The sequence below is a fragment of the Electrophorus electricus genome, chromosome 4, assembly GCF_013358815.1.
Source record: "Electrophorus electricus isolate fEleEle1 chromosome 4, fEleEle1.pri, whole genome shotgun sequence".
In the NCBI taxonomy this organism is placed as follows: domain Eukaryota; kingdom Metazoa; phylum Chordata; class Actinopteri; order Gymnotiformes; family Gymnotidae; genus Electrophorus; species Electrophorus electricus.
This window is the reverse complement of record NC_049538.1, coordinates 427,071-440,772: the sequence shown is the minus strand read 5'-3', so window position 1 is coordinate 440,772 and position 13,702 is coordinate 427,071.

Here is a 13,702-nt window from a genome sequence, read left to right as displayed (position 1 = left end):
CACCCTTGTAGAGATCATCAGGAAACAAGAGAGTATTGATTCTAAGTTTGGACTCAACACTCAGTCCTGGAGCCTGCATTGTTCTCCAACTCTCTATTTCTGGCACAACAACATTGAGAACCCAGACCCCCCATTCTCTATAATAGGAGTGTATGTGGATCACAGTGCAGGAACTCTGTCCTTCTACAGAGTCTCTGACACAATGACCCTCATGCACACAGTCCACACCACATTCACTCAGCCCCTCTATGGTGGGTTCAGAGTTGGTGTGAATTCAATTGTGAGGTTATGTGATGTAAAATAATGTGTTTGTGGTATACTGTGTTTAGTAATGGAGAGATTTAAAAATTAATGCACAGTACTCATTTGCTCAGCTTCTCAGCTCCTCAGAGAGTTGATACTGTTCATTAATGCATATCACCCCTTCTGGTCTTAGTTTAGACTAAGTCTAGAATCATCAGCTACTCTGCTGTACAACATACACATAAACAGGTTTTTTTGTGTTAAAATAGCTGTGTAAAAATAAAATTAGATTAGGATGCAGTTGAGTTGGCAAATATCAAATGGTTACTCAAGCTCTGATTCGCCCTCTTGTGGTGATTTAAAGTAATGCATAATCACTGTGCCTTTAAATCATGGACTCATCTCAGCATGTCTGGTACTTCAGGAGTGGATGAACAGTTTATTCAGAATTAAGGTTTTTCTCTCATTTTATGCATTGATTCTTTCACTTTTAAGCTATTGCTGTTGTGTTTGTGCTGTTCTTCCCAGGCCTGATTTCTCCTTTTGCCCTTTAGAGACTTCGCTTTGCTCCTTGCTCATCTCGATCAGCAGATCAGCTGACCAGCTGACCAGTCCCCCAATCATTTGTTGTGTTAGTGCTCTGCTGGGTTTTTACTGGACAGGAGTCACAGCAGTGCATGAACAGCTCTGCATCCTACCCACAAGCAGACCAGTTAAATAGTCACCATGGTAACTGTGAATTTCATTAGTCTATACAGGTCCAGCAATGATAAGTTTTAAAAGAGGGTTGTCCCCATGGTTGTCCCCATGGTTCTTTTTAACTGTGGGATCCATCCTCAAATCAAACCCTAATATAGTCTGGATTTCAAAATATCACTAAAACGTGCACTGTAACAAGCTGATGTCATATTACTAAAACATGCACTGTAACAAGCTGATGTCATTTTCCAGGTAAATTCCAACAGTAAACTGTTTTATTTAGATAAAGAACATTACTGCAGACTGCTAAGCCTTATGGGCATTTTCACTGTAATTAGAGTGCCCCATTGTGAGCTTTTCATAATTACAGTATCTAACTGGAGAGAAGCATGGGTAACACGAAGGGGTTTTTTTTTTTTTGCATCTTGTTATGTCTTTGCTTAAAAAATGGTTCATTGTTTATTCACGAATGTAGTTTTGTTTTGAAAGGTATATTAATCAGTTAATAGTTTTATTAGATTTAACAAAGTGACCTAGTTGGTGCTGCCTCATGAAGCTGAAAATGGAGCAGACACTTTACATCCACTCTGAGCAGAGCATTTACATCTTGCTTTCACTGTGCTTTTAAGTATGTGCTAGTGAAAATGTTCAACTGCTAACATTGTGGCCATGGTTTCCTACAAAATCTCTGAACGTTAGACACATGAAAATACATGACAGCATTCCAAATGCTTCCTTCCAATGTGCCTTTCTCGACTGCACCCGATCGATCAAAAAAGTAATAGCACTGAAAAGTCATATACTGAGAAGAAGAGAATCCCAGAAGACAGGGGTTGAAACGGTTTCTCCATTGACCTGCCATGCTGTTCTTTGCAGTGTTAATTGTGATCATTTTTCTGGTTTAATTTCTCATTTGAAATCTTATAAAGAGGGAAAGTCAGTGATGTGTACATTTCAACACTTAAAAAATTGTTAGTCATATATTATTTTCTTCTCATTTGTAAAGAGCACACAACTCTTGCTCAGTTGTAAATCTCCTGAACTGCTCCTCTTTGGGAAAACCAAGCACACCAGTGTTCAGTACAAACGAACAGAAACAAAATAGTTGTGTCTGATGAAGACTTGACTGAGGACATAACTGTTAACACAGACCACACCGATGTTTTACCAGAAGATGCAGATAAGTCCCTTTTCTTTAAAAAATGTAGCTCTATATTATTTAAAATTGCAGGTAGTGGTTTTAAATGGTTTTATTGTCAGCATTTCTGACAAGAAAGAACATTGTTGATATCAGATCAGAAGATGTTTCGAGCATGCAACACTGGTTATTTGAAATCAGATCAGAGACATAAAATATTGTTTCAAAATCAGTTTAGGTATGTTGAACTGGTCCCACTCCATCTCAAAGAAGTGTGTTGCTCAGTAAATTACAATCAAGGAGACCCTAAAATCTATTTCAGTGCAATTCAGTCAGACAGTACGTTCCTTGCCATAAGCAACAGATATTATCTTTATCCAGGTCTACAGATATCTAGGAAGACATTTGGACTGGTAGCAATGTGGCTGCAAATTAACTTTTTCAAAAATATGAAGCGTCATTAGATTTAGTACATTACCAGGACACATTCAAAGTTGTGAATCCACAGGGCTCTGGCAAAAAAAAAAAAGAAAGTTCTCACAGTCCACTTTACTCTTCCACTGAGGAGCAAATGCAGCGTGTTTCCTATACAGAGAGCTGGATTACAAATACTGTGGTCTAGATGCAGTATTCACTTCCCTAATCTCTAATCTAAAAGACCTTGAGGAAAGCTGACTACATCCTGGTTCAGCCGAAAGATCTGCCTGAAACCTCTGATGGCTTTTGGATAAAGTTAAGCAGATGTTTTTAAAGTTTTTCAAAGGCCTGGCACACCTTTTGAAATAGCTGTGTTTACTTTCAAAACACATTGTCCACAACCTAATCTAGGGGCCATATTTCAAGATTAGTGCTGGATAGTGCCGCAAAAATGGTGTTTTGATGTTAGTGGACTCTCAGGAAAAAAACACTGTCTTGATTCCAAATATTCTTGAATTATAATGTCAAGATAGGCCACCTGTGTAACAATGTGGTCTGAGTGCCAAAGGGCGTGGAAAAGGATGCACAGACTCTCTCGACATGGACGAACATTTATTTACATAAAACGGCACTCACATATAACACGAGCAATAAACGTGAACACTTAACGGTTAACACTGAACAAAATGATGAACACAACTACATTTAACAATGACGAAAAGTACAAGTTTACAATGACGACACTAACATTTACATCAACACGCTACATCAACATTGACCAACAACACTCCACACAATGACAAGGGTTTATATACGTAAAGACTAACACAGTGCAGGTGTGTGCAGGTGTGGTAACAAACAAAACCCTCACACTGCACGTGGCGGGCCAAACCACGTGGTTTGTGAGAGGCGAGCGTTCCGTGACAACCTGTGACAAATAAATCTTCTGTACACAAATCATATCAACAATATCTTTAATCTGGAGAGTTATCTTCCACACATCATCTGGATTTTGCACTTTGTCACCAATTAATAAAGGCAGCAACTTTAAGAAGTTCCAATTCTGGATAGCTTGATCTGAAAGCTTGGACACCCCAGAGTTCACAGAACATGGCTTTGTAAGACCATCAGATCCTTTGTACTTGAACTGCTTGATGCGCTGGTTCAATAATGAATATATAATTTTTTTTTCACAGTACCTGCACAAGTACTGAGAAAGACTAAAGTTTTCAGTAAACCTACCAGTGCTGTGTGAACACAAATCATCAACTGCAATACAATACAGATCCCCTTTGATCGTTTCACCACCTAGAGCAATTACATTTACCTCCAAATCTTTTAATCTCTGAGAAAACCTCAGCACTTCCATTTTTTAAGTCATTTTAACCACCCAGTAAGACAAAGGACATGTGATCAGTATTGGACCATAAATAAACAGGTAAATTTGCCACAGAAAGATAGAATGCAAGAACTTTGTGTTTTTTCTTAGCAGAGCTGAGGGGATTTACAATTTAAAAAACATCCTGGTACAGAATTAACTTCAGGCAGTTTCAGACAGAGTCAGTTTCACCAAGGCTGTTGAGACACTGAATTCATCAATAATTCTGATTCTAATAAACTACTTAATGTTTGTAACACATATGTAATAAGCAAACATTTGTGTCATATTTTCATCATTTCCTAATGATACTTTTTAGGTTCTGTGTATTTGAACATCTTTTTGAATACTTGAGCTCTTGAATATGTTGTTCTTAGTGGTCCCTGATGACAGACATAGAACAGATGTCAATCCTTCACAAAATCACAGATTTTAGCAACAGAATCATCTGTTAGACACGTCATTCACTTAAACATGAATATAGTTTACCCAAAGTATCATCCTGTCCCAACACAGGATCTCTTTGTCAACAGTTCGTATTGTTGAAGCTGGAAGAAGGAGCTGCCCTTGTAATTTTAGGTAAAATAAACATAGATCCCTAAGAAATGTCTCCTTGAAATTCTGAGGCAGTTGAATACTTTCATTTGTTGTTGCTTCATTTGAGCTCTGAGAAGCATCCTCAAGCGCAATGAGAGCAGAAGACTGAGAAATTGTTTCCTTATAGATGTCACCTTTGCTATCAGTCGAACATTCTTGATGTTTCCTAGACATATTAGCAGTAAATGATGATTTGACAGTGAACATATTTTTACAACCAGTTACTGGACATGACACAGGTTGCCCCTCCATTATATGTTCTTTATATATATATATATATATATATATATATATATATATATATGTTCTTTTAAATGGGTCAGAAGTTATTTCACTGTGTGAAATCGGCCCTCACAGCAATATTGGACATTTAAAATCTGTACCAACAGGGTGCCAACATTGTGAACACGGTAGAAATGAGCTTTAAAAGCTGCATATGTACAAAATGTCTGTTTGCAGTTGATGTTAACACATTTGAAAAAATAATTGGGTTCATTTCTCTGAACTTTACAGTGCATTTACCCAAAGTGACTTACAATTATGACTGAGTATAACTTGAGGGTTAAGGGCTTGGTTCAGGGGCCCAACAGTGGTAACGTGGCACTGATGGGGCTTAAACCAGCAACCTTCTGATGATAAGCCAAGTACCTTAACCACTGAGCTACCACTACCCTGAGCAGTAGTAGCTCATATCCCTTCAAAGTATCAAGTGCTTTGCTACAAAAACAGCAGGTAATCATTTTTTAGCAAATAAACCAACAAAACTACCCGTTAAGGTTTGAGCCTCCTCGACTGATCCTGCAAAACCACCGCACTGCAACAGCAGGAAAAAACGACTTAAAAAGCTTTAGCACGAAACTCACCATTCACCATTATAACTATGACTGAAAAATATACCCTCCATCAAAAAAGGCTAGTATATTTCTGCCAACAAACAGTAGTGTTACCATATTTCAAGTTTGAAGAAACTGAATTGCTATCTTACCAACACTAACATGTGGTGACTCTCCACATCTTCATGCTCGAGCAGATTCGGCGCACACTCAGCATCTTTGCCAAAGCGGTTGCTCTCATGATAATTAAGTCATCTAATAAAATAACAGAAACAAACTCTACTGCTCTGTGATTTGATGATTCAGAGTGCATATATTTAAAAACTACAGTTCTTTATTTTTGCAGGAACGGAAAACTTAACTGAAAATCATTGCTGTTAAATTTAAAATGGTCTTAAGGCACTAAATATGACCAAATTATATTATTTTGTAATGAAAACACAGAAACTTTTTATCACTAGAAACTGATTAACAATTAATATGATGCAAAAATAAAGAACTAATGAAGAGCAATGGAACGATAATGATTTTCTTTCAATTTATATGCTGTGATGGGCATATAAAATAACATGTTCTAATGTCCTAATATTTATGGACCTAATAATAAATCTGTCTTTCATCTGTCGACATCTGTCTTTCATCTGTTAACATTTCAACTCAACCCTCCAATGTTTTAAATCACAGAGGCTGTAAAAATAGTGCATGTAATGCCTTGTTAGTGACCTATTACTATGGTGTTACTATTATCCTACTGATATGTTGTTAAATATAAGTCCAGTCAATTCAACCAGACATATCACCTGATTTAACTTTTCATATGAACACAATTTTACTGGGTTTCTACATATTCTTATCTGTAATATATGACATGAATTTGTAAACTTAACATTATCATAATGTACATTTAACTGTATTGTACTGCAGTTAAGATTACATCATTACAATTACAACTGTATTGCAGAGCAACACCACTGTGGTAGAACATCACTGTAATAGAACATCACTGTGGTAGATCATCACTGTGATGGTAGCAACGACACAGAGGAAGCGGGAGGCAAGGTGGAGCTAAAGAGCTCTTTATTCTCCATGGTCAAATGAAAATGGACCAACCAATGACTGACCAACCGTGACAGAGCCCCCCCCGAAGACCCCACCAGCCTCCCAGAGCGTGGCCTACCCAGCTGCCACGGGGCCGGTCTTTGCGGGTGTTCCCTTGTTGAAGGAGGCGGTGAGGTCGGGGTCTAATACCTGGGAGGCCGGTGTCCAACAGCATTCCTCCAGACCATACCCCTCCCAGTCCACAAGGTATTGCAACTGCCCCTCCTTCGAGAGTCGAGCAGGGATCGCACCGGACCACCCTCAATCTCCCTCCTCCGCGAGGATACCCGCTACTACAGGCTTCAGGACAGAAATGCCTGGGATGCCCGACTGCTTCCCGGAAGACGACCTTGTACGTGACGTCGTTAACTTTTCTTGTGATGGCATAAGGACCTTCGTATGTCATAGCCAGCTTTCCACCATAGCCTGCCCGGCTGTCCTTTGTGGCTACCCACACCTTTTGTCCTATCACATACTGGGGAGTCTCTCCACGTCTTCTATCGGCTTTCCACGTGTATGTGGCAACCACCTTGTGCAGGTGCTGGTGTGTCTCTTCCCACACTTGTCCCACACTCACTTTGTTATGGCGTTCCATGTGCGCCCTGCCTACTAGCATCTTGCGTCTCACTGTTATCTGCTGGATTGTCTCAGGAGCGTCTGCATCTGGGGTCCTGCCTGGTGTGGTAGACCCCAGTCTCTGTTGATCTTGTGTTCGGTGCTTGTTCCTGTGCTGCCATGATTAGTGCTTCTGTGCTGTCTTTCAATCGGGCTTTTCACAACTATAGGCAGTACTTAACCAAATTTTGACGGAAGGTGTATACTATTCTCTCTCTAGTAGGGGGATTGGTGTGCTGTTTGGGGAGGCGGGGCAGGCCAATCTTTATCCTCCTCATCCTTGTTGGACTGGTGTTCCTTCCTTTCTTTATCTCTGCTGTGTGTACGTTGAGCAATGGGGCTTGACAGATGTTCTTTATATGGTGGGGGTCGGTCCTCCTGTCTTGGGTCAGATGGTTCTGGCGGGTCTGGGTTGAATGGAGCTGACGGTTCAGGGGTCCAACAAGGACATCCATCCAGGTCTTAGTACACTGCAGACTAGGATTACAGTCTTTTTCACATTTAAGTTGTGAAAGTGTCTCTCATACCTTTGCCTCCGTGACCCACATATCATATGCCTTCCAGATCCCTTAACCTACATTTCAGTATTTCTAATTGCCTCAAAGAAAAAAACTTTTTCAAGGAAGCCACACCTATTTACCCACAAGCCAAATTGGTCAAGTGACTCATGGCCATAGTTTTTGAACCTAAACATTACATTTGGATGATTATATTGTTCTAAGTGCCATGATCAGTCCCTTCCAGCTTCCATGTTCCGTGTTTTCCCTGTCTTGTGCTTTTTAGTTCCGTTCCATAGTTTCGTTTTCTCCTCCCCTTGTTTGATTTTTAACACCTGTCCCTGGTTTACTTGATGTATTTAAACCCTGCCTTGTGGCCTTGGTTTTGGATGTTTGTTGTGGTTGTTTATTGACTCTGTGTGCGCATAGATATTTGAATCATTGTGTTTGTTAAGTTTGTACTCCATGTCTTTGTGTTTCTTAGCCCTGAGTTTTTCCTAGTGTCTTGTTATAGCCTGATTCCCCTGTTTGCCTTTGTGTGTTTGTTTTCTTATCATGTATCCACTTACTCTCCGTATTGGTAGTTTGACTCTGGACCTTTATACCAGCTCTGATTCTGGATTTGCCCTTAATAAATCTTGCTCTTCTCCGCACATGCATCTGCCTCCTTATCGCTCACCATTACATTACTTTTGCTGTTATTCCATTCATAGGTCACTTGAAATCCCATATATTCCATCGGACCTATTGTCCTTTACTCTGGAGTTTTAAAAGGCACTTATAGAAATAAAACTGAACTGAACTGAACTTGTAAATGATAAATGATATAACAATGTCATTTCAGTCTGTGTCACACAAAGCACTGAATTATGGGACCCAAAGTTTTTATATTGTGATTACATTAACAAGATCCAGTAGAACAGGAAAAATGATGAAATACAGCTTTAAAACTTTACAGTGAACTCTAAAGTATGCTTCTGTTCTATTTTGTGCATTGTTTTTAACCCTGTTCCTTATAAAGCTATAATACAGAGCCTCCATATTAACTTGGACACTGACAAATGTTACGGCTACTACCATTTTGTGTTTTTGTGCCTCTTTGCTTTCAGTTTTGTGTTGCAGGTCCTACAGGAGATGATACTGTGACAAGAGCAATAACAAGTGGCTGGCTCTTCATGTGACCGGTCAAACATTAGATCGAGAGTTGACTGGTGGACGGTCTCATTAGCAGGTGGTTAAATACACCTGTTGACAATATCATGTTGTCCCATGGTGTCTTGAGTGGTAAATGCAGGTCTAGAAAATGGGTTCTTTAATAATCGAGCCAGGGTCACACTTAGGGTTGTAACACAAGTAAGAATGGCTAAGTATTTCTGACAGAGTAGAAGCTGCTTTTGACTACAGTACAGTACCTTTTGAGCTATAATAAAGAGCCTCCATATTAACTTATGTTCAGTAGTAGAAATGGCAGTTAGTGAGTTTAAATTAAACACATAAACCTTTAAACATTGTACGTTTATTCTGAGGTTCCTGATCATTATGTCCAGTGAAAGAGGCCACCAGTCCTTTGTGTAATAATATAATGTGCGATTGTTTCTGATTTTAACTGATAAATCTGCTGTAGAAGTTGATCACGAATTATGACAGTTACAGTAAAGCTACTTTATAGTAATATATATTGTAAGAAGCACTACACAAACAGACTTCTGAAGAAGTTACCATTGTGCTAAAACCTGTCTGAGGTGTTTGTTGAGCTTGGCTACATTCCCAGAAATACCTGCAATCACAATATCAGCAGTTGCTATAGTGACCATCAGTGAAACATGAATCTCTGGGCTCATGGTTGCATGAAAAGCTGAAAGAAGTAACAATTATATGGTAGCAGCTCATATATTGCTTTAAAAAATACAATGAAACCTTAGACTGAGTTCTTAATTACTTCCCTTACTTCCCTGAAACCTTAATTAATGAGTTCTTAAAGTAGGGATGCAAGAATTGGTGTAGTATGATCGTAAATGTTTATAGCAGGAAGTTAGAATAGTCCTAGGTGTGAAGAATTCATGACACTTTTTCCAGGACATTGACAAACAACAATGGCTATATATTTCTTACATAGTAGAAGCTGCTTTTGACTATGGTGGAAATATACTTATGAAACACAAGATCTGAATCAGTCACTCCTTTGTGTTTTACCTGAGGTTTTACCTGAGGTTTGACATAAGCTGTCATGTGACCCAGTATTCCAAGTCATGCAATGGTCATATGAGGGAAACCAAGCAGAATCTCTCATTTACTCTCATTAAGTTGAAGAAAGTTATTAGCCATCCAGTTTTTTATATCATTCAGTCTCTTTTAATGCCAAGCCATCTTCAATGAAGTGTTATGTTTCCCAACAATATGACCTAAAAGCAGTATATACTTTATACATGGGCTTAAGATGGACCCCTGAGGAACCCCAGAAGTGACCGGAGTAGTGGGGAAGAATAGGATGCACAATAAGGAAACCCAAAGAATCTGGAGAATTCCTGGTGAAACAAAACCAGCAAATGCTGAGACACCAGCAAGAATACCACAACACTTGCACCTGATGGAATTAAAACAAATTAGCATTTGAGATGCTAAATGATATTTTAGCTAACCTACAGTTTGTAAAATTTATAAACTTAATGTTACCTTGCTAATGTATTCAGCTTCAGTTGGTATTGGCTGGTTTTGTGAACAATTTTCAAGTCCTCCTTAACCTAATATCAAAACAGAACTTGTTCCAAATTATGTGAAGATAGAGACAATTAATTTATGATCTTATGCACTACAACACCACTGAGATCCTTCTGCAAAGTGGGATGAGTGACCCAGTCGATGCAGACTAACCTGAGCACCATAAGGAAGCCCTATAATACCTAGATGCTCCTCTCTAGAGATGATAAGTCCCAGACCAATAGAAATACAAATATAATAATATATTAAATATATTAATATTAGGGTAAGAAAAGACTCAAAATTGATGCAATTGTTTTTGAAGAACATTTTTCCAAAATTAAATGTGTTCTGTTCAAATGATGGATTTAGAGGAATCATCTTTATTTACATTGAAGAAAGGGTATTGAAAGTAAAGAGTAGTATATTTGATATTACCCCAAAGATCTTTTATAACCTGTTCATGCTACCCATTCTGTATTTATGTTCTTGTATGGGTTGGCACCAGGCTGAGGCTCCCTCCAACCACCAGAGGGAGGCCTTGAGTCAGGCACACTACTAATTAGGCTTGATGACCAACAGCTGGGCTAGATCTATATTATCCAGGTGACAAAGTCACTCAGTGCTGGGTCTTTGCTAAAGTTTTGAGCTATGTGCCTAGTTGGTAACTCTGGGTATTGAGGTATGTGAGCCCTTATGCCACACTTCTCTTCTACTCTGCAAGGGTGTCTGTGTTTCTACATGTCCCCTCCCTTCTCCAGTTTTCCCTCTCAAGTCTGTCTTTCTCCCAAGGCTCCCCTTATCTGTTAAAGTTCCTCCCTGTTTTCTGGTTTTGTTTGGGAAGTTTTAGTTTGGTTTTCCCCAGTGCGTGGGGCTGCCATTCTTCCTGTGGTGTCCTTTCTCCCTTTTTCCATGCTTGGTGTGGTGTTTAGTTTTTCCTCTCGTTTTGTCATCCTCCGTTCCTTTTAAGTGTGATATACACGGAGGGCATTTCGATTACTGCCGCTGTCTAGCTGGAGTTCATTTGTCTCACAGCAAAGCGGCTGGGGTTCAACTCCCCACCTTTTTTTTTTTTTAAACTTCTTTGGTTTTACCTGTTCTTAAATCTAACTCTTTTGCACACTGGCCCACCATCAATAAAATGTGCTAGCTCCCCCACTAGGATGTCAATGCCTTCACTTATCTGACCTGGGTTCAAGCCCCTTTCTTATCAGTGGAAAGTTTTGATAAGAACACATTACATCTGATCTCAGTAGTGTTACCTGACCAGTCAGTGAACATCTGCTCACCCAACAGCCTTGTATAGATGAGGAAAGTGATCGCATGAAAGTGTCAAAGGTCAGGAGGACAAGAGGAAATTTACTATCTTTGGTTGCCATTAATGTGAAATCTGGCAAAGAGTCAAGATACTGAACTGATTCTAAGATTCTCAGTGTTTATTTGTGTGAGAAACAAACTCTGGATCAATATTTTTTCTGAGCCAGGAAAGGAGTGTTAGTCTAACCTCAGTCCAACCTCACTAGTGGTGAAACTGGAGTTAAGAGGGAGGAGGATGGAGAAGGAGAGAGACTGGAGGAGGGTTATGACTCAGAGGCCTAAGAGAATGTTTTCAATTCCTGACCTTTCACAGAGACATTAAGAAAATAAGAATGAAAGTATTTAAACCATCAGAGCAAAGCTGTCAAACGGAATCAGAAACAATTACACATCAAACAACCACATAAAGGAGAGGTATATGAATTCCTTCACCAGCCAACACCCATCTAACAAATGAGGAAAGAGCACACAAGACAGTGTCAAGGCTCAGGAGGACAAGAGTGAATTTGTACTCTTTAGATGCCATTGATGTTCCATATCTTGGCAATAATTTACAAGTAGATGAATATAATGTATTTGTCCACAGAGTGGTTTAAAGGAGGTGCAGGGGAAATTGCAGCAGAGAATCCAGGAGAAAGAGAAGACGGTCCAGGAGCTGAAGCAGGCTGTGGACACTCTTAAGGTGAGTACTGAGCAGAGAGCTGTTGGAGCAGCTATTTCAGAGCTCAGTCAGGCCTCTCCTCCAGACAGCCAGTGAGGAGACCAGAGTTGACACACTTTGGGATCCTACACAACCACATTGTGCACTATAAGTCATCCAGGGTCACAGTGAGGGAGTAGATGATACTTCAGCTTTAGATGGACCTCCATCTTGTCTGTGTCTCCTAACAGCGTTCTGCACAGGCAGCAGTGGAGGACAGTGAGAGGATCTTTACTGAGCTGATCTGCTCCATTGAGAAAAAGCGCTGTGAGGTGAGAGAGCTGATCAGAGATCAGGAGAAGGCTCAACTGAGTCAAGCTGAAGGACTTCTGGATCAATTGGAGCAGGAGATTGCTGATCTTAAGAGGAGAGACTCTGAGCTGCAGCAGCTCTCCCACACAGAGGATCACGTCCAATTCCTTCAGGTAACAAACTCTCTCAGCTACAGAGGAACCTGCTCCTCATCAAGTTTCTATAATGACTCTTCACAAAAGTTAATTAAGACCACAATAAACAACTGTATGTCTAATAAATGTGTGTTTGGTCTAATTTGGTGTGACATCATTCATTACTCTTGTACACCTTTATCTTTCTCCATTATGTTTTCTTCTCTTTATAGAGTTTCCAGTCTCTCCATGTCTCTTCTGGATCAGAGGGCTCTCCCATCATCTATGTCCATCAACAACTCTCATTTGATGAAGTGAACAAATCTCTCTCTGATCTGAAAGAGCAACTAGAGGAACTCTGGAGGGTGGAATTCAACAAAATCTCTCCACAAGGTAAGAGGAGCCGTCCTGCTCTGAAACATAATGATGGCATTCTCAGTCAGTGAAGCTAACCAGCAAAAACGGCTTCAATTTGCTAGGTAGCATAAAGCTTGGACTCTGGAGCAATCTGAATGTCATGTAGTCTGATGACTCCAGTTTAAGAAGAGAGGCAGCTGAAGTGATGCACCCATCATGCCTAGTGCCTACTGTACAAGCCTGTGGGGGCAGTGCTATGATCTGGGGTTGCTGCAGTTGGTCAGGTCTAGGTTCAGCAACGTTATGTGCCCAAAGAATGAGGTCAGCTGACTACCTGTATATACTGAATGACCAGGTTATTCCATCAATGGATTTTTTCTTCCCTGATGGCATGGAACTATTCCAAGATGACAATGCCAGGATTCATCGGGCTCAAATTGTGAAAGAGTGGTTCAGGGAGCATGAGACATCATTTTCACACATGGATTGGCCAGCACAGAGTCCAGACCTGAACCCCATTGAGAATCTTTGGGATGTGCTGGAGAAGACTTTGCGCAGTGGTCCAAATTTTACATCATCAATACAAGATCTTGGGGAAAAATTCATTCAACTCTGGACAGAATTAAATGTTGTGAAATTGCAAAAGCTTGTGGAAACAATGCCACAGTGAATGCGTGCCATAATCAAAGCTAAAGGCAGTCCAAAGAAATATTAGAGTGTGTGACCACTG